The following is a 23115-nucleotide window of genomic DNA, read 5'->3' on the forward strand; positions in this document are numbered from 1 at the left end:
TCTTCCCAATCACTGCAGAACCCCTTGGATTCTCTGACAACAAGGGTGTGATGTCTTACAGGCATTCAAGGAAGATCAACGGCAAGCTTGGATTTGTAAGTATGATAACATTTGCATTCTCACCAAATGCTTTCAAATTAAGGGTAATGAATGCCAGCTTTGGAATTGATGTATAGATATCTCTTTACTTGCAACTGATGGTATGAAAAGTGTAAAGATAAAAAATAAATATGAAAAAGCAATGGAAGAAACCCCCCCTTCCTCTCTTTCATCATTATCTTTGGATCTCCATATACAAACACGAAAGTGGAATTGCTCTCTGTCTCTTGAGCCTAGAGTACTGCACGCTCCTTATCTGCTTAACTAGAGTTCCTATAATCACAGCCAACCCAGCTGAAGAACTGGGTTGGGACTTTAAATGCTGTTCTCAGTGGCATAGAGTACTTTGTTTTTATCCTCAATTTCATAGGGGGAAACTAATATTTCTCCTACTCCCACCTAGACTTAATAGCTGACTGTCCTGAGACTTAATAGCTGGCTGTCCCGACCTTAGTAAGAGCCCAGAATGCACCAAATAGGCTGTGGTTAGGGACACAGCCAAAGACTTCTAACCTCTCACAATGTGCCAAACCAAATGAAACATTTTTCCCCCCTGAGGGAAAACAACAACAGGAAAGATACAAGAAGGACATCCTCTGGTGCTTCTATTACACTTACTATGTTCTGCAGGTGTATAAGCAAAGGAGCCCCTGTGCTTTTTCTAGTGGTGGAACCACAAAATGCTCTAAATATAGGATTGCTCTGCTCAATTGGAATCACAGGCATGTTTTGCTGGAAGCCCCACTGCACAAAGGGTTACTTTCTTCTAAGTAAACATATAAAAAGATTGTTCAGTACTTCCTTTGAGTTGCAACTTGTTCTGATCAGGCCGCAGATTCTAATGCAATGTTGGGAAGTATGCCTGTTTCTGAATTGAATGAATCTGCTCCTTCTTCTCAGCGTGTAATGGAACAGTGGTGAAGTCAGGTAACTATGCTTTTTAAGACAAGCAAAGTTTTCCAGCCCAAGCTAAGATTTTATTATGATGGTGTAAGACCAATGATCAAGCATTTTTGATGGCAGGGTAAAATATCATGAATACTGTGGAAATACTAGGGGATTAATAATCTTGATTTGGCCACACAGTGGAGCAGCTGCACAACCATTTAACTATCTCTAAAACTCAGCGCAGATGCAATAAACTGCCTCTAATAAGGAGAACTACTGTATCATATCTCATATATACTTCAATAGATGGGGTTCGTGTTTTTTAAAAATTAGAAAACTTTATCACTAAGCACATACAGAAAGAACCAGTGAAAGTTTCCAGATCTGATTAAATTCAGTATTTAATTATAAAAAAAATGTAATTAATTATAAATTAAATACTGGGAGTCAGTATTAAATACTTAAGAGTCAGGCAGAGAACAGAAAAGCTAATTCTGTTTCATCCCTAATTCCCAGGTTTACTCTCAGGTTCATGCTAATTGGGACATGAGGAAGTATCATAACAACAATGTTCTAATACGAGTTCAGTTATATTAAATGAGAACATGGATGACCTCATAATGCATAACCTTTCTCTGTTACAACCGGGATCATTCTGTACGTGCGCAGAACAGATTCTTCGCTATGTTTACAACAAAAACAGTAGTGATCTCTTCCAACTTCCAAGTCATGGAGGTTTTAATGAATTATACTCAAGATAAGGAAAACAAAGATTATGGGAAATTTACAAACCGTATTAGACATCTTTCAGTAAAAAGGAGCATGTAAAGCAGAGATAGAGCAGTTCAAGTTAGAGAAGAGATAAGAAGAAATGTTTATAATTTCAGTGGCAACGTGCAGCTTGGAATCTGTCTGTAACCGTCTTCTGCAGCCTCTTTTTCTGCAGTTTTGATACATGCATCTCCTCTTACCCATTTAAAGCTATGAGTTACAGAGAACTAGAATGCAAAACTGGCTATGGAGAATGGGAGTTATAGTCTAGTGTACTGGCAAGGCACCAGATTGGGAAGGCTGATTCCTACTGTGGGATGTTAACACAGTACAGATATATTCTTTGGGCTATTAGGGCTACTGATATGGACTGTAAAATCCAGATGCTACTAGAATATATATATAGAGAGAAAATTCTAACTTGTTACATCCCAGATGTGGAAGCCCTGGTGCTAACTGTTCTCTATGTCAAATATAACAGTTTTCAAATAATTAAAAGTCCTTTAAAAAGTGGCATACCTATCAGATTAATCTAATATACTTTTTTCACAAATAATATGAATACTTATATTACTGTATAATTTATTTGCTGTGTATTACTGTACAGCTTTATCATTAACACTCTAGACCTTTCCACAATTTTGTTCTATCTTTCCCTTTTGAAAGACATTGGTGTATAACATAAATGCAGACACAAAATGTCCAGGCCATACTATATTGGGACAGAAGGGCAGGGACTGGAAACTGGATTTTTGAGAAATAGGAAAAAGTCTTTCAAGGCATTTTAAGGTCATGTCAGTGCTCCATTTCATATTAGAGAATCAAACAATAGATTAAAAGGGAACTATTGGCTCAAAGGCAGCTTTTCTAAGAATTTGCTAAAAAGAATGAAAATGTTGTCACAGTTGAAAAGAAGAAAACAAGTCTAGCAAAAATATAGGCTTATGACCTAAACCTTCTAACTCTTGTCTGGACTAAAGTTCAGAGGTCAGAACTAATTCTGGGGGCAAAAAAAAAAAAGCCTGCTCTTCATGCAAAGGCTCAAAAAGTTGATAAACTTGCTGTTAAGTCTTGATTTTACCTGACAATGAAGAAATAATACACTGAAATATCCCTATGATCAGATCCCCATAAACTCCAGCCTTGTTCTCACTAAGGATGTCACCAGAGCAGAACAGCTAACCCAACAGTGCCAAAAAACATCAGCTACCAACTTGGTTAGGATTTTGCTGTCATTCCATGATCTTGCTGCAAAGAGTACCAAAAATTATTATGTGATACTCCTGACACATTAGGAAGTTTTGTATGAAATGGTATATTGATAAGAATAATATTGACAGTAAACCCAGCAGAAGATCCACTCTCAAACACCAATCTTTAGATGGGCCAGGAATTTATTGCCACTGCAAAATTATTTCTAACACCTCTAATTTGAATGTGAACCCAAACACCTCAACGATTCTATCCTAGGATCCTTCTTAATTTTACCAGGGGATGTTGTGAGATTACATCATGTATCTAGAAATTTTAGACTGAATCATCTGAAATGGACAATAACAGTGTCCACTGCACTAACCCTTTTCCGTAACCTAAACTGGATGTTGCTCCTTGATTAGAAGGGAGATGGTTAATCCCCCCTCCTCCACTTTCCCTATTCCCATCTTTGTGTAAGAGTTCACATGGGACACTCTCTTTGCTAAATATTGTTTGCTCAAGCACTGGGCACGCTCTCGCCGCAGCCACCTTTTCTTCTGCACATGCAGCAGATTGTCATTAGTATTAATTAAGTGGAAGTTCTGCCAAGTGTTAGGTAATTAATGAACTAAGCCAGGCCAGGCCACAGACAGGAGACCAAAGGCTGAGGGCAGCCAGCATTGGAGTACTACTAAAGTAACAAGACACAGCAGAGCCTGCAGAAACAATATGGGGCGAGGATAGAAAACAGGTGCAGAAACTGCAGCAGCGAAAGCACCGGGTGAAGTGAGTTGCAGCTCACCGAAAGTCAGACCGTATCCATTTGCTAGGTTTTTAAAAGCCATAAAGTTCTGAGCTGAATTTACAGTGGAGGCTCATTCATTCTCTCTCTGTAAATCAAATGTAATTATGTCTATATGTACATTAGACACATCCTAACTTATAAAAGAATCCAAATTGTTTCTACTTATTGGTATATTGTTCAACAGCACCTGTTGATACAGCCATATAGACATAAGGAATAAATAATACCAATCTCATAGATGGATATCTGCCCTTTCCAAATTGTCAACAGGAAAATAGTAACAGACCCATAATGCTGGGAGAACTCCACTGCCCGGTTCCAGGCCGGGCGCAAGATGGAGGAAGCTCGCTCTTACTAAGAAAGAAGTTACAATTCCTGGCAGCGGGTAAAAATACTTACTACTGAGCCCCCGACCCTTAGGACACACCTGAACAGCGTTGGGTCGGGAATTTTCTACCTAAGTTGCCCCACTCCCAAAGAGGAGCGCCTTTGAAGCGGGGAATATTTGGGAGCTCCCTCATTGAAAGTTTCCAGAATTCGCTCGTGTTTATTCCTCAACCATACTTACCCTCTGCACCCGGCGGGGTTGTCCCGTTTTGTCCGCATGGGTGATCCCGGATGAGACCGGACTCCCTTTGCTCCCCAAAGCGACCCTCCAACCGGAGAGCGCACAAACCACCCGAGGTAGGGATGGAGGCGAGAAAAGGCTGCCGGCCGCGCGTGTGCACAGCTCGCTCCCTCTTAGCCCTGGCACGAGAGCCGAGCGGACTCCCAAATGCAGCCGCGAAGGCTCCCTTCCACGAACTGCCGCGACGAAATCCCCGAAAAACTCATTTCGGGACTTTTGTCCCCACTCTACCCTCACCCTCACCCTCACCCTCACCCCGGGAGTCTCAGGGACCTTCGAACCGACCGGGCTCCAACGGACGACCCCCAGTTCCTGACCCAAGAAGGACGCCGCCGTTTCCCCCCTGTCTCCCGGCGCGGACCTACCGGGTTGGCGTCTGTTTTCGGCGCCTCTAGGGCGCATCCCAAGGCAAAGGGTTGCGGGGCCGGCAAGCTTCGTTCTGCTCCCGCCCTCCCCTCGCCGTCGATTGTCAAGCTCGGTTTCTCTCAAAAACTTTTATCAGAGCCGCGACTCGCCGCAGCAGCCACTCAGCGGGTCGGGGGAGGGGACCGACTGGCTCCTCGGGGTAACCGGGGCGGGGCAGGTAGCATGGATCGCGTCGCTTCTCTCGACGGCAGGTGTGGGCAGGGAGCCGGAGAGACTCCAAGCCCTCCTCCGGACGTCCGGCAGAGACCCCAGCGGCTGTTTCAGCGGCTCCTTCGCCTCTCTTTCTCCAGCTCCACAAGCTATAGCTCACCCCTCGAGGTCTTTGAACAACTCCTCCGCCTGCTCTGCGGCGCCGGAGTCCCCCTCGGCCGTTAAGGGAGAAGCGAGGTTGGAGGCGCCAAGACTACGAAGGGGGCCTCTCACCTGATCCGCCTCATCCGACTGAGGGGGCTGCTGCATGCGTGAAACTCCCGCGTGAGTAACGGGGGCATGCCGAGGCTCCCCGCCTCTTTCGGGTTTGCCTGGGCAGGAGCACACAAGTCTCCCCCGCGTGGCGTGCTTCAACTTTCTAACCCGTGTGCGCGGACGCGGGAGTGATCAGAAAAGGTCTTGGAGAAAGACAGAAGGTGTCTCTCGTTCCGGAGGCAAGACAGTTAGAAGCAATAACTCCCCTTTTAATGGATGAATAGTAGGTGGGAAGTAATGGAGGAATCCTTCCCCTGTCAGATTCACAACCTACAGGAAGTCCTACTCCTAAATCCAAGCTTAGAAAACCAAGAATGTGGCTTGCACACTTGGAGAAAACCCACTAACTACCCCCAGCTCTGTTCAGCATCATATCCCAACTTTGTTTTCGTGCATAATCGATATTTGATTTCCAATAACTGGATACTATTTGTGTGTGATTCAGTATATGAATTTCAGATATTTTTTTTTAAAAAAGGCCGCCTATCTGAGGATACTTTATTTTGCAATGTTTTATTGATCATGTAAATAATCCCCATATAGGTAGTCTCACTTAGCAATCACAATTGGAACCACCTGTTTGGTCATTAAGCAAAGCCAACAGTTTGGTCATTAAGCAAAGCGGTTATTAAGTGACACTGACTGCTTACAGTATTTTAGCTTTCCTTTGCTTTACTGACCTGTGAAGATTGTAAATGCAAAGATTGGTCACAAAGCTAGTTTTTCATCACCCTCATAACTGCAAATGGACCAGTGGTGAAATCCAAATTTTTATACTAACGGTTCTGTGGGCATGGCTTGGTGGGTGTGGTGTGGTGTGGCTTAGTGGGTGTGGCAGGGGAAGGATACTGCAAAATCCCCATTCCCTATCCACTCTGAAAGTTGCAAAGTTTGGAGACCTCTGGTGCTCTATATACCATCCATTTATGATTATAATGCAAAGACATATCTCCCTTGAAATTCAATCTGAGAGGAAGAAATGTTTGCATAATCCAGTTGTTTATAAAGAAATGGGTGTGGGAAAGCCAACACTTTACAGACTAGTTAAATTGGTTAAACTTTTGGAAAATATAACTAAAGCTAGAATAAGTAAATGTATAGAAGAAAGAAAAATTCATGCAAGGAAGAATCAGCATGGCTTCTTACAAGGGAAATCTGCCTCATCAACCCTTTGGTAATATGTTACTTCTACAATTTATTATCCCCTTAAAATATTTTCTTTAAACATCTTTATTTTTTTTTCAGGTTGTACTTTGAATTCTCAAATTCTTTTTTATGAAAGGTTACAGAAACCATATGTTACCAAACATCACCAAAAAAACTGCAGGGATATGTCCAGGCAGTGAGTCTCTAAAATTGGACACATTGAATAAAAGGGAGGGGGAGTATGACACTTGAGAGCATAAAAGTCAATATTCTTGAATAACAATCAAGAAATTGGAGAACAGGACTTTTACAGGTCAGTATAATCCAAAACAGAGGAGTCAATGGTAGTTGCCAGTGTGTCAAAGAATATATAGAGCACTGAGGCAGAAAATGACAAGATCTGTCATTCTTGATCCTCAGACACCAAGGAAACTACTTCTAAAGTACTCTCTATGAATATTGCCTTAGTTCAGTCATGGTGTATGTAGATTAATTGGCCTGTTTTGGATAGGATTATTCTATCTATGAAAGACCAGGTTCACAAACTGGAAGAAGTTCTCTTGGAGAAATGTGTTAAATTGCCAATCTGTTTAAATACAGCAAAGTTAACTAGACCTGTGAGAGGCATTAGCCCACCAAGTGCCAATATTTCCAAGCAAGACATTTATAGTATCTCTCTGTACAAAATGTAATAAAGGGAGGGAAAAATGCATGAGTTTTAAAAAATTGAACCAACAATACTACATTCTTTGTTATTAGATCCAGAAATTGTTTCCTTTGCTTTATGGAAGAAGGAATAGGAAGAATTAAAACAAACGGAAAAGGAATAAGTATGTAAAGGAATATGTTGACCAAATCTATATCAACTGATCAAAATATTTTAAAAAATCCAAATGTCTATAGTCTGATTTACATCTTAGCATATTGCTCTTACTGGCAACGTGGTAGTTATTCATTTATGTTTCTATAATATCTAGGGAACTTTCGCATTAATAATCTTTTGGGACTATTTAATTTTTTAGATGACTGTCGGTCTCCTCAATTTAAAACAACCTTGGTTATTACATTAAAAAAAATTCTGGTTCCCTTTTGTTTGACGTCTCCATTGTGTTGAATTAAGGATTATAAATTCTTTGGGGCAAGAGCCAATCTTTTTGCAAATTGCAATTTCTAGACTGCTAAAACAGAAATCAACAGATTGTGCTCCAGGAAAGTTGTACATACAATGAAATTGTGGTCAGGTTAGTAATATCTGATTAGCATATTAGGTTATGCAGAAAATGAGGTTACTGACAAGAACTGAATTGTTAGTGATTACCAGGAAAGATATATTGGAGTGTTACCGTATCTCATTGAACAAATCAGCTCTGAGCAACAGTAATGAAAAGGATAAATTTCATGCCCATCTGGAAAAATTATAAAGGGTCTTCCAGATAATTTCCCCATGAGTTGTAGATAAGGAATTCCAAATAATGAACAGTACTGGTAATATAGTCCAACTCATATTTTCTTAAGCAATAGGAATTATGCATGAGAGAGAGGGAAGGGAGGGAGGCAGGAAGAGAATTTATGTGGGAGATGTTGATGAACATTGCAACTTAATATAGGGGTTTCTATGAGAAGTAAAAAAAGAAATTATAAGGTAGTAGTCCTCAAGTCAAGCTCAATTTTAGTGACTTTATACTTGCATAACTTACATAGCAACAATGTGGATGTCATTTGCCATTATATTCTTCCAGGATGTTAACTTCTGTAACCCTGGGATTTTGTAGGGATTGTCATTCATGTTCTATCTAGGTAGATTGTACATCCTGTTTAGTATTTTGAAATACTTTAGTTGCTGTAAGCAGTCCCAGCATGTAATGTAATGGTTCTCTCAGGTTATGTGATTTCTCACATACTACAGTACACTATCAAAATAAATGCAAATGAAATATTAACAAAATAATGTAAGAAACCTTTATATTTGATGGCATTGTTGGTCTTTCAGCTTTATATTCAAGTCAGTAGGATCAATTCAAGGGTAAGAGGTTAAATATTAAAATTTGAGTCTCTTACTAGATATCTTAGATATTGCTGAGATGGGCAAAAATCTATTATTGTATTATTTTCAGGAAAAGGACAGATTTGTTTGTTTTGTGTTAAAATTGTGGCATTATATAAATAATTTGTTATGTACATTCACAACTTAAAAGGACTTGTTATAAACAAACAATATTTAATAATAAATGTGTGATATGAGTATATTTGAATTCTGTGCATTTCTGGAAAAGGCACAGAAAAAGGTATCCAACACTATGAAGAAATTGGAATATGTATAAAGCAGATTAACTTTGAGAGCTTTTACATAAAATTCTCCTAGACTTTAGCTCAGTGCAATCCAGTTAAATTGCCAATATTCAGAATAATGAAAACTGTTTCACTCAAAACCACACAGAACAATTACCGAAATGTCACAAGATTTGAATGTGGTATTATCATCAATGGCTTGAAAAGAAATAAGAACCTTTTAAAAACAACAGCTCCCTGAAATCACCCATATAAATGCTGGGGTAAGGCGAAAAGGAGGTAAATGCAAAAGAAGGGCTATTAACTTCATGTTTTGTTTGTAGGCGTTTCAAACCATCTGGTTGGCTGTTATGGAAAACATCTGGTAGGACATCCTTAAGCTTCATCTAATAAGACTCATGTTCTAATATATTTGGTGCAGTAATGCCAATGCTGACTGCTGATATGGCATGAGGGACTATGTTGTTACTAGGATATTTAGGCTAGAAGTTAAATCTATGTGATAGATTTTGAGCAAGGTCACAACACATTCTGCCTTGGTTCCAGATCAGTAATTCTGCAATTACACTAATTGCTAAACAGCAACCTATTACAGTCAGACTTAAATTCCAAGGATGCATAGATCTCCATTCAGTTGTCTGTTTTTTGCTTTGTTGTCTTCTCTTTACTTTGTACATTGATTGAAAAATATGCTCTGAGGTGGTTTTTCTTTCTATTCCTGTTCACAACTGCTACATTATCTGCAAATGGCTCTAAGAAACCACTAGCAACTACTGATGGGAACAGACCAACAGCATTGACCTCATTTTGCCAATTATTTATTTGTATCCCATCTTTTTTATTTTTACAAATAACTCAAGGCGACAAATATACCTAATACTCTTTCTTCATCTTATTTTTCCCACAACAACACTGTGAAGTGAGTTGGGCTGAGAGAGAGTGACTGGCCCAAGGTCACCCAGATGGCTTTTATGGCTAAGGTAGGATTTCAACTCACAATCACCTGGTTTCTAGCCTGGTGCCTTAACCACTAGACTAGACCAAAACTGGCTCTCAAGGAAGCCAGATTTTCATTGAATCAGTCCCAGGAATCAACCTCCACATATGCTACAATCAACTAGAGCAGGATAGTCAGCTCTCACTGCTGGTGAGGTCAGGCCTCTGGGATCATCTTAGTCCAATGCTGTGAGATAGCTAGAGATACCTGTGTTTCCATATTGAGCAGAAGTTTTTAAATACTCTGGACACATCTAAGTGACCTTCCAGCTGTTTGAATATTGTTGCAGGCTGAGCTGCCTTCCTTCATAGCCTTCTTTATGGCAAGCCATTGTGCCTTAAAAGAAAAAAAAATGCTACTAAGAGTGAATGGAAATTGAAAAAACCCAGAACAGAAATTATTAGTGGTCAACTTCCGATGGCACCGCAGGCTTCGACGGCAGCTCCTTTGGGGGGGAGGGGGGGAGGGGAAGGTTGGAAGGGGAGGAGGGAGGGGGAAGGGGAAATGTCTCTAAAACTTTTCAATTAAAAAAAAAAAGAAATTATTAGTGGTCAAAATGGTATATAGATAAAATGAGGGCAGATATACATGTGTTTCTTATCTTCCATCAGATGACATCTGTCTTTTTTCAAAGGATATATCCTGTGTTGAGGGCGATACATCAGAAATATAGAGGCCAGACTCAAATATGAGAACTTTTTCTTCTCCATCTTTTTCTTTTTCATCTGTATAGTCCAATTAGTCTCTCTCCCTCCCACTCTCTCTCTCTCTCCCTCCTTCCCTCCCTACCTGTCTCTTCAAGTCAATTTTCACTCCTGGAAACTTCCTGGACCAGTTCCTGCAATTTCCTTGGTAAGGTTTCAGAAGTGGTTTGCCATTGCCTCTTTCCTAGGGCTGAGACAGAATAACTGGCCCAAGGACACCCAGCTGGCTTCATGCCTAAGGTGGGACTAGAACTCACAGTCTCCTGGTTTCTAATTTGACGCCTTACACTAAACAGGCTCTTAGTTGCTACATTAGCTAAATTAAATTAGAGGCTAAACTAATCAGGCTTAGGGCCTTTTCCCACTTGTACCAAACCATGAAACAAACATGCCTATCAGCACTCTCTTTATTTTTTAACCCTGATCTATGATATTACCTTCACTGCAACCCCAGACTATGAGTGAGCCAGCCTTAATCATCCTTAAGCTGCGCTAGTCTTACAAGTGGTGTTTCCCCTCCGAAACAGACAGCACCCAGCAGTAGCTGCAAATGGTAAAACCTGTTATGTTGGATAATATTGGAGTAACATCCATTATGTTGGATAATAATCATAGGAGCATTTTTTTTTTTTGCCAGTTTGGGCTGATACAGGCATTATACTCTAGTTAGTCTCATATCCCACCCTTAAGTTTTTTTTATCCCAAAGAGCTGGGTGTAGAAGCATTGTGCCAATGACTTATCAAAATTGTACAAAACAGATAGGCTGCTTCTCTGGCCAAACTCTACTTTAATTCTGTGGCTTTTACTATTTTAGCCCAAGGGCAAAATAATGAAAGTTCGGTGAAAGGACTTTTTGATGGCCAGATGCTGCACTTAACATTTTGGGAGCCTGAAATCCATTGTGGGCAAGGAAGAAGGCATAATGGAAAAAAGTAGGGGGGTTTTCTTAGTTTTGGAAGGAAATATTGGCAGCTCCTTAGTTTTTAAATGCTATTAAGTAGAAGCATTTCCAGTAGTAGCCTGTAGTAGCATTTCCAGTATGCTTTTAATAACTACTGCAAAGTGTTATTTTGCAGCTGTTATTGTGTTGCCAACAGCAATGCAGGTAGTCCTTGGCTTAAAAGCCCAAAATTTATGTTGCTAAGCAAGGCAGTTGTTAAGCGAGTTGCACCTCATTTTGTTATCTTTTTGCCAACAATTCTTATGTGAATCCTGCAATTGTTAAGTGAGACCCTGGAAAGTTGCAGAGAAGAGCAACAAAGATGATAAAGAGTCTGGAGGCTAAATCCTATGATGAAGGTTTGAGGGAGGGAGGTATGTCTCTAGCTTATTGAAGGAAAGGATTGAGAGGGACATGATAACTGTCTTCCAGTACTTGGCAGGCTGTCACAGAGAGGAGGAGATTGACTTATTTTCCAAAGCACCTGAGGGAACGACAAGGAGTTAGTGAGTGGAAGCTGGTTAAAGAGAGATCCAACCTAGAAGTAAGGATAAATTTTCTAACAGTAAAACCAATTAATGGAACAGTTTGCCTCCAGGAGTTGTGGGTGTTTCATCACTGGTGGTTTTCAAAAACAGACTGGACGACCATTTCACCAGGTCTCCTGCCTTGATCTGGGGGTTGGTCTAGAAGACTTCTGGGGTCTCTTCAAGGCCTATGATTCTGTGTTCTATGCTGACAACTCACCCTATTCAGAGACAGGTTTCAGCACTTTTCCTTCCCCTCCCCTGCAAAAGGAAGCTAATTGAGACCTTTTTAAAATGCATGTTTTCAAGAGCTGCCCTTTTTTTCTACCAGCCTTTGAGGAAGAGAAGATGCATTAACTGTGGTGCTACATCAGCTGATTAGCTCTTAGATTTCAGTGGCAAATGAGCCCTGAACTGGCTCATTTCAAAGCACCTGCCTGGCTGCCCTGCATGACCGTGAAGGGAAGGCCCCGGGGGGGGGGAGAAAATCTGGCTTCCTGGCCAACAGGTCAGAAGTGTCACACCATGACCAAGAATTATAATGATGTCATTGTGGTCATGTTTTAAGTTATTCTGCTGAGCCTTCACACAGCTTAGGGCACAGAGGAGGAAAGGTATGTCAAATGTAACATTGAAGGCTGGGCTCTGTGTTTGTGGGTAAACATCAAGTTCTGAATTCCCTGAAAGCTTTGCTCTAGGACCATGATGGCAAACCTATGGCACACGTGCCATAGGTGGCACCTGGGGCCTCTCTGCGGGCACACGAGCCGTCGCCCAGCTCAGCTCCACTGCGCATGTGCGCACGCTTCCCGCTGGCCAGCTGATTTTTGGGTCTGCCCTGCAAGCTGGAGATGTGCGCGCATGCGCAGGGACCTACCTTTCTCCTCACTTTCTGCTGCCTGTGCCTTCCCAGATCTCCGGAGATTCCCCCCCAGCGCTGTTTTTGGGAGGCTTTCCCCCTCCTCCCAGCTGTTTTGGGAGGCCTTTTCCCCCTCCAAGCTGTTTTGGGAGGCAAGGCTTTTTTTTCCCCTCCCAGCTGTTTTGGGAGCCTTTTCCCCCCTACCAGCTGTTTTGGGAGCCTTTCCCCCCTACCAGCTGTTTTGGGAGGCAAGGCTTTTTTTCCTCTCCCAGCTGTTTTGGGAGGCTTTTTCCCCTCCCAGCTGTTTTGGGAGCCTTCCCCCCCCCACCAGCTGTTTTGGGAGGCAAGGCTTTTTTTCCTCTCCCAGCTGTTTTGGGAGGCTTTTTCCCCTACCAGCTGTTTTGGGAGCCCTTTCCCCCCTACCAGCTGTTTTGGGAGGCCTTTTCCCCCTCCAAGCTGTTTTGGGAGGCAAGGCTTTTTTTCCTCTCCCAGCTGTTTTGGGAGGCTTTTTCCCCTCCCAGCTGTTTTGGGAGGCTTTTTCCCCCTACCAGCCGTTTTGGGAGCCTTTTCCCCCCTACCAGCTGTTTTGGGAGCCTTTCCCCCCCTACCAGCTGTTTTGGGAGGCAAGGCTTTTTTTCCTCTCCCAGCTGTTTTGGGAGGCTTTTTCCCCCTACCAGCCGTTTTGGGAGCCTTTTCCCCCCTACCAGCTGTTTTGGGAGCCTTTCCCCCCCTACCAGCTGTTTTGGGAGGCAAGGCTTTTTTTCCTCTCCCAGCTGTTTTGGGAGGCTTTTTCCCCCTACCAGCTGTTTTGGGAGGCAAGGCTTTTTTTCCTCTCCCAGCTGTTTTGGGAGGCTTTTTCCCCTCCCAGCTGTTTTGGGAGGCTTTTTCCCCCTACCAGCCGTTTTGGGAGGCAAGGCTTTTTTTCCTCTCCCAGCTGTTTTGGGAGACGAGGGTCTGCCCCCATCCCCCGTGCTGTTTTGGAATGTGAGGCCAAAAGTCATGCGTGCATGCAAAGGGGAGGGAGTGGGGATCACATGTGCATGTGCGGGGGGGTCGCGCGTGCATGTACAGGGGGCAGGGCGTGCAGGAGGGGTATTGCATTATGGGTGTGGGCATGTGCACACGCACGATAGTGCACATGCACATGCTTTTGGCACACAAGGAAAAAACGGTTAGCCATCACTGCTCTAGGAGTACTTTAGAAAAAAAATATATAGGCCATTGTTTGTGATCTCCCTCTGAATCAGATGGAAGTGACCTACACGATAGATGCCATCAAATATTATGTGTCAAATGCTGTTTTCTGATAGTATTTTGCCTTATAAAGGATACTTAATGTTACCTATTTGTTTTCGTACTCTGGTGGTAAGAATTGTGATTTTGAAATGCATAAAACCAGTATAAAAAAGGGGGAGGGGAAGAATTATACTCATTTCAAGTGTGCCAGTTGAGGAAGATTCATCCAAGCCCACCTTCCCCAGTTAACACTATATTAATAATTTGGGAATTGCAACTCTGAAAATTCCTAGCCAGCCTAGATGGTAGAAGAGGAATGTTAAAAACTGAATCCCAACACATCTGGAGAGCACAAGAGTGGGAAATCCTGACTGAAGGAATCTGCAAATAAAGTAAATAAGTATATTGCAAGATCATAACAATATGTATCTACAGCAAAATAATTACTACTGAATTTGTGGATGTCATATTGGATGACTGAGAAGAAATAAGTGGCTGGGTTGCATGTAGCACATTTTTACCTTGGATCTGGAAGGAGCACTACACAGAAGCATCATGCATCTCTTACCCTCTCTCCATCTATGTATCCATCTGACTACATACCTACCTACCGTGTTTCACCAAAAATAAGACCAGGTCTTATATTAATTTTTGCTCCAGGACACATTAGGACTTATTTTCTAGTTAGGTCTTATTTTGGGGGAAATACGATACTAAATGCATCCATCTGGCTGACAGTGTTAACTGGGGCTTATTTTGGGGGTAGGGCTTATATTACGAGCAGCCTGAAAAATCATGCTAGGACTTATTTTCCGATTGGGTCTTATTTTCGGGGAAACAGGGTAGCTACATTTCCAACGCTTCATCACAAAGCTCAGGGAACTAGTCCTCTTTCATTGCATATCCTTATAATAAAGTTATGATATAGTTGGATATTATGTTAAATAACTCTAGTAAACTTTCATAGGGATCTGAATTAGACAATTGAAGACAATTGTAGTAAATTTCTGCATTAGAGATGTATAGATAATTTGCTTTCATCAGAGGTGTATCACCACAGTATTCTCCCCCAGTACTTGCACCATTGGGGAATGCAGGATCAAATGTGGGTGCATTTTATCTTTTCTTTGACAGGTTTTTGCAATGAATGAATTATCAGTTTGTTTTTGCGTATCTATTCCACATCAATTGAATTTGATAGATTTGAAGTCCTTGCCCTATTCTTGCTAGGCTTTCTTTTTATCTTTGAGGACTACCTATTGCTAGGCTCTGATCATGGGTGGCAACAATTCCTTTTATTCCAGGAGTATCTGGACTATTAGGTATGTTTGAGGCCAATCCAACAGCACTACCAAATTCAGGAGGCCTGAGAGAGGCTCCAATGCCATTTTGAGCTTCTCCTCTGGTCCTGTTCCCCCCCCCTTCTTTCACTTGGTAGGTAGTGACATTATCTTTTATTTATCCAAAAAACATTAAGGCAGACAGGGTGATGATATAGAGAAGATGCTTACTTTTTTTCATGATGCTGAACTAGAAGGGGTCTCATGCAGAGGTGGGTTCCAGCAGGTTCTGACCAGTTCTGGAGAACCGATAGCAGAAATTTTGAGTAGTTTGGAGAACTGGTAGTAAAAGTTCTGACTGGCCCCACCCCCATCTATTCTCTGCCTCCCAAGTCCCAGCTGATTGGGAGGAAATGGGAATTTTGCAGTAACCTTCCCCTGGAGTGGGGTGGAAATGGAGATTTTACAGTATCCTTCCCCTGCCATGCCCACCAAGCCACACCCACAGAACCGGTAGTAAAAAAATTTGAAACCCACCACTGGTTTCATGACATTCAATTATCATTTTCAACTGGAAATACTAAAGAATAGCCTTCCACTCACAATGGCAGTGGCAGTCTAAGGTAAAGGTAAAGGTTCCCCTTGCACATATGTGGTAGTTGTTCCCGACTCTAGGGGGCAATGCTCATCTCCGTTTCAAAGCTGAAGAGCCAACGCTATCCGAAGATGTCCCTGTGGCCGGCATGACTAAATACCAAAGGCGCATGGGACGCTGTTACCTTCCCACCAAAGGTGGTCCCTATTTTTCTACTTGCATTTTTTATGAGCTTTCGAACTGCTAGGTTGGCAGAAGCTGGGACAAGTAACGGGAGCTGGCCCCATTACGCGGCACTAGGGATTTGAACCGCTGAACTGCCGACCTTTCGATCGACAAGCTCAGCCTCTTAGCCACTGAGCCACCGCATCCCTGTAGTGGCAGTCTAAGCAACCCTAATTTCGGCTGTTGCATTCTTGAACCTTGAGTAAATGGAGAGGTTGGGCAGACATTCTCCTGGTTCTGCAGCTGAACATTTTATGTGGAAGCCTAATAAGTTCTTTGATCATCTAACAAAGCTAGCTGAATGCTTCCTCCCAGAGATGTAAAATGTTAGGGAAAGCCATTCACTGGGATCTTCTTTCAATGAGCTAGCTGGCAAGCTTTGCTCTCTTTTATTTGCCCAATGACATTTAAGTAAATTGCTTTGCTGGATCAAAGGTCCATCAGTTCAGCTGTCCATTTCCAGATGTGGTCATCCAGAAGCCCCGAGAGGCTCCTAAATGTAACAGGCTAGAAACACAACATTTTAAAGCATGTGTTAATTTGTGGCAGTGATGACATTACCGCAAAAGCCTTATGGTTCCTTGAAGACCATTCATTATGGCATAATATTTTATGGATGAGGCTTCTCTTCTTTGGTTTCATCTGATGAAAGGAGTGTTATTTCATGAAAGTTTCTGTCATGATAAATTTTAAATCACAGAATTATAGATTTCGAAGAGGCCGTTTAGCCATCAAGTCCAACCCTTTGCTCAGCATAGGAATCCAAATTACAACATGACTCACTGGTGGCTGTTAATTTATATATAATGCATCCAATCAAGGGGAGCCTAGCATCTTTTTGGGTGGTAGTTCCACTCTTGAATTTAGGATTAGTGATTTTTCTCCTTGGTATTTGAACAGGATTTGTCTTCCTGGAGCTTAAATCTATTATTTTGTGTCCTGCACTCTGGAACAATATACCATGTTTTCTTCCCTGTGACAGTCTTCAGATATTTAAAAGTGTTATCATACCCTCTCTCATCTTTTCTACTTTATCTCCTGTTTCCTTATGGCTCTTCAGAAGGCAATTTCCATTTCCTAATCATTCAGTTCTTCTTTCAACCTGATCTATTTTGCTTGAATCCCTCTTGAATGGCAGTATCTTGAACTGGATAGTAGGGAACCAGGGAGGTTCCCTGGTTGGAGAAGGAATCTGGAAGCCATTAGGGAAACATCAGAGGTAGAAGAAACATGAGTTCAGCCCTGAGAAGCCAGAGAGTATTATAGAGAGACTCAAGATTTACCCCCTGCCCACACCCATAATTCTATGTGCCCCACCCCTGTGCATGCACGCACGCACGCCCCCCTATTCCCCCTCACTCCTGGCACATTATGGCACAGTGGGCCCGTTTTTCACTCTTCCCAGTCTCCAGAGCCTTTCTAAGAGCTTAGGGAGGGTGAAAACGGCCTTCCACACCCCACCTGGAGGCTCTCCGGAGGCCGGAAATGGCCCATTTGACGACTTCTGGTGGGACGGAGCTGAGCTCGCGTGCCCACCAATATGGCTACACGTGCCACCTGTGGCATAGGTTCACCATCATGGCCCTAGGGTATAAGAGGGAGGGAAGAAGAATCGCAGGCAGATTTTGAGAGATTTTGGTATTATAGCTTATTGCAATGAAATATAATTCTAGTCTTCTATGGAGTTGATTTCCTGATTTGGTCTACTTTGTAGGGCTGACATGGTCCCAGTATTCAGGCTAGGACTTGATTAAAGGAGAACATAGTACGCAGTACTATTACTTCTTGTCATTTGAAAACAATATAACCTAAATGTATCTCCTTTTTTTGTGGCCATGTGTCAATCCTCATTCATATTCTACCCCAACTAAATTATTTGTTTTTAATATGTCACAAGAGTATTTTTTCTTTTTGTCCATAGTCAATTGGATATTATTTTTGAGGATCCATTTTAAATATTACAGGTAGCAATTGTCTATCAATCTCTTCCCTCAATATTAAATCTCAAAAGATATAATACGGACTTCTAAAAGTTGTTGGAACTAATGACTATCACCCACATTTCTCAATCAGTGAATCTTATGTAAGTCTTCTAAAACAAAAACAAAAACCCTACTGAGTTCAATGTACAGAGTTAAACACACACTGAATCATTATTCTGAGGTATTTCTGTTACTGTCAATATGCCATTTCACCCGACAAATTGAAATTCCAGTAATTCAGGAATTTTAAAAATTATTTGTTGGGCTTACAGTATAACAAATAAATAGCATTCTGTACAAGGGGAAAAATTATAAAACTATAAGATATTTTAGCAGGTTTTCTTTAGTGAACCAAAGATCAAGATTTCATAAATTAGAAGGATCCAAACTCATGAAATCCTTTAAACTTTTACATCCTCCTGAATTCAACTGGTTAGGCAAGGAGAGCATTGCAGTTTATAAATAACTGAAGAAGGAAAATTTGCCCTAATGCCCAAAAGATGGCTCTGCAGAAACATATTAAGGAGAGAAAGATATCTGGAAGTGCAGCCACGGAAAAGGTGCTGTACCATTGGTAGTCAACTAACTCATCTCCCAAGACATCAAAAAGAAAAATTTCCAAAGCCTATCATAACTTCTGGACAGGGTCATAAGAGACAGACCATTTCTTCAGTTTTAAAAAGCTTTGTTGTGTTTCTCTTCCACCTTCTCCTAGCTGTTTTCTTTTCTAGAAACAAATAAGTGACAGATTGTGTTTAAAATCTCCTGAAACTGAGGGTAGGAGAGCTTAAGGGCCCAATGACAATAGCTCACAGAAATGAGTTGTGTTCTGCTTTGAAGAACATGGCTGCCTGCTATCACCCAATTAGCAGTTGCTGGCCAGTGACATCTTGTCCATTTTCTCTCCCCTACTGTGTTGGGGTGCCGGCTTCAAGCCAAAGAAACTCTAAAAGGGCATCACACTGTCTGGTTTGGTGCACTCACAAAACTTTCCAGCAAGCTGATATCTGCTTTGGGAGCCACTTTGGTGAAGAATTCAGCAATAAATCTAAGGAATGTAACAACAAAACAGTAACAACAACATCTGTGTCTTCATTCCTCACTTGGAAAACCTATCCCATTGTTTGAAAAACAAAACAAAACTTGACACTGTACACTTATTCAATTTTAAAAGAGCTGCATGAACTCTGGGGCATCTTTCATGCCAATCCAATAAATATAAGTTTTATTAAGTTATTAATATTTTCCCTAGAAAACTTCAGGTGATTAGTCTTTCTATACCTCTGTGGGCCAAGTTAGGAAGAGAGATGATGAGCAAGGACCTCTAGTTTCACAGCTCATTAGGGATTTGAATGATGGAATTCTAACTTGACTACAGAACTCTCATTTGTACCACTTAATTTTCCATACCATGCAGTTGAAACGTTGACAATTTGGATCCTGTCCATTAGTGCCTGGCAGTATGTCATTACCATGTGCCCTGCAATGTGCATGTCAGCTGGTTTTATATGGGGGGGAGGGAGAGAAAAAGAGAAAGAGAGATCTACATATACACACACACAGAGACTTTACTATTTATATTGAAAAGCAGATCATAAATATGTTTGTACATGAAGGAACATTTGTTATAATGGATCAGAAAAAGACACTGTTCTTTATATCAACTTGAAAGTTTTACAATCAGATTTAACTAAGTACATAAGCTGGCTTGAAATAGGAATAAGTACCCATGTTGGAAAAGACTGGGGCAGTTTCCAACAAAGTCGGATACCTTCATTTAAGTTATTTAGGCTAACGAATCTGAAACAAAATAAAGTTGAATGCTGGGATGACAGAACGAGAGTTGCACCAGGGGGCCCACTCCACCCCCACCCCCCCAGATCTAGTTTTTCAGTCTCATGTCCAGACAGTCCCCACTGAAGAGCAGACAAAACTGCCAATTATGAACAGCCACCAAAGCTTAATGCAGCCACTTTGTCTCTTTTTATCCCACCCAAAAATGTTGAATAGTTCAGCTTTCCCACTCCTCCCAGCGATGTCACTTTATTACCAGCCATGCCAGTGGTGGGTTGCTCCCGGTTCTGTCTGGTTCTTTAGAACTGGTAGTAAAAGCGGCGGGAGGCTCCTCCCACCCACCCGGATGCCGTAAGTGATGATCTGCACATGTGCAGAAGCATGCATTTGGGTGCTCCTGTTGCAAACCAGTAGTAAAGGTAAGTAGAACCCACCCCTGAGCCATGCATAGTGTGTATCATCTGCAATTCTTATGGCATTTCAACACAAAACAAGATCCAAATCTGAAATATCTTATAGCAAAGGGAAATTTAGCAAAGAGAATATCCATTTCTCCACTGTCGGAGAGTTTCAAATCAGGGCTCAAAAAAATGTCTCATCCTCCAACCTTTCATAGTAACACACATTAAGCCTCCCCCATCTCTGTTTTCAGCATGCATTCCACTATCACCCCTGTCCACAATAAATTCAGAAATTAAATTAGATGTATGAGATGTATCTCCTCCATAAGGCTACTACTTATAGAGTTATATTGACCTGGAAGAAATGTTCATAATGGCAATCTGAGTGTGACGGAAAATCCCTTTCTCTTCCAGGTCTTTATATGGCAGTTTCTGAATTAAATCCATACTGAAATGGCCACGAAAGCAGAGATATTTTGAGAAGGGTTGGAATTTGACTTTTATTTTTTTTTGCCACTTGATCCCTTAGAGCTAGATTCAAATTCTTTTATCAGCATGTTTCACCATACAGGTAGTTCTCAACTTACAACCCCAATTGGGACCAGAATTTCTATTCCTAAGCAAGGAGGTTGTTAACTGAGTCACTCCCAGTTTTACCACCTTTTTTGTCATGGTTTTCAAGTAGTTGTTATGAGAATCTTGCAATTGTTAAGCAAATCCAGCTTCCCCCATTTATTTTGTCAGAAGCCAACTGGGAAAGTTGCAAATGACAATCACAAATATGACTCTGGAAACTGGAGCTATCGTAGCTACATGCTGGTTGCTAAGCGCCTGAATTTCAGTCAAGTGATCGTGGGAATGCTGCAACAGTTGTGTGAGGATCAGTCAGAAGTCACTTTTTTCAGTGCCATTCAAACCTTCACTTTGAATGCCTGCTAAATAAGTATTCGTATGTTGAGGATTACCAGGAAACTTGCATTGTGGTTTAGCTATAATAGGTATGTGAACTAGGTAATCTTGTATTTTTGTTTTCTTTCAGCTTAATTTATAATGGGATTTCAACAGTGAGCAGAATCTAAAATCCAATTTAAACACCCACAAAGGATCAGATCCATATTAATCCCATAACATTAATAATTAATAGAAAGCCCCCTAAGGAATATTTTAAAAGATATTTCGGTGCCAAGCTGAAAGACTTCAAAAACTGAAGTGATGTTTCATTCCAGATTTAGAATATTCAAGAGTTGTGGGGGGCCACTAATGGGGTTGGGTGAATGGGGTGAGCAGGATCAGCTTTCTCTGGTTCCGTCCCACATTGCTTGGCCCATCTTAAGAACTGAGAGCTGCTGAGGAAGAAACACTCATTGTCATATCATGTTTTAGATAAAGTAGACTGCTGAGCCAAATAGGGCTCAGATTTTAGCAACACTGGAGTGTTCAATGCAGAATTGTATGTAGGGGCCAACTGTATACACTTACCCAGCACACTGTAGCTGCATATAGGCTGTGCTTTGCATGATACACTTACCCATGATTTAACTATAATTTATCTACAGAATAAACTAAGGAAGGGTGTCAAACTCAATTTCATTGAGGGCCGCATCAGCGTTGTGAGGGGGGCTCTGGCTGGAATGGGCGTGGCCAACTCGACATCATTCCTGTTGTGGGCACCTGTGGTGGCCAAGCGCTCTGCCAGTGAAAACAAGCTCCCGAGCTCCATTTTCGGCTGCCACGGCCTCCTGCAACCCTCTGCCAGTGAAAACTGAGCTTGGGAGGGCCACCCTCCCGAGCTCCATTTTTACTGGCAGAGGGTTACAGATCGCTGGCAGAAGCACCATGGGCCGATCCTTTGCTGTTTCCAGGGCAGCCACACGGGCCAGATCTAAGTACCTGCAGGCCAGATCCAGCCCCCGAGCCTTGAGTTTGACACCCCTGAACCAGTGGTGGGATTCAACTAATTTAACAACTGGTTCTCTGTTCTAATGATTTCTTCCAACAACCAGTTCACCAAACTGCTCGGAAATTTAATAATCGGTTCTCCTGAAGTGGTGCGAACTGGCTGAATCCCACCACTGCCCTGAACTAGGGTTTTATCCATATTAAAACCGGTTTCCTCAGCTCAAATTTTCTGTATTCAAAACGCACTGACCATAAACTAACAAGAAGTTCTCACAAAATGTTAGATTAAAGCATGATTCATTTTCACTATGTAGGAATGATCCAAATTCTTGGGAAAACACAGCTGTACCATGTACACTTGGCGATCTCTGATAACTACAATCCCTTCATATTTCCCTGTAGAGCTAAATTTCTGTAGGGAACATTGAACTGTGGAAGCTTCCCTCTATCATGTTGCAACCAGAGTTGGCCTGATCCGGACCACAATACGTATGTACAAAAAAATGCTTGAAAATTGAAAACAAAACCATGTGCCACACGTTTCCTCTCCAGGGCTAACACTGGAGGGAGCCATCAATGCTTGAGCTCCATCTGCTGAGTGGCAAGAGTGGCTGCACCATCTCAACAGCTCCAGTGTTAGATGCACAATCCATCAATTCAGTATTGGCGTGCCAAGATGGGCAGGGTGAGGAAGTCCCCCTTCCCTCTTTTGTGAATACAATAGAGGGATTGTATTTTCTTTGTATCCTCCTTTGTATTCAAAGAGACCAAACATTCAAGGTGACAGAACCAATGCAACCAAAGTACTTTCTGACCCCCAAAACAGTCAGAGGCTTTTTCAGTGATAGTTGCAAAGGAAACATGACTCCTTAGACCCCTTTCTACTCCTCAGGATGCCTCAGTCACTAACAGATCCTACAGTGGAATTTCTAATCCTGGCAACTTTAAATGTCTGGACTTCAAC

Source organism: Pituophis catenifer, unplaced genomic scaffold, assembly GCF_029215685.1.
Source record: "Pituophis catenifer annectens isolate HBS135680 unplaced genomic scaffold, rPitCat1.0.hap2 SCAF_2, whole genome shotgun sequence".
In the NCBI taxonomy this organism is placed as follows: Eukaryota; Metazoa; Chordata; class Lepidosauria; order Squamata; family Colubridae; genus Pituophis; species Pituophis catenifer.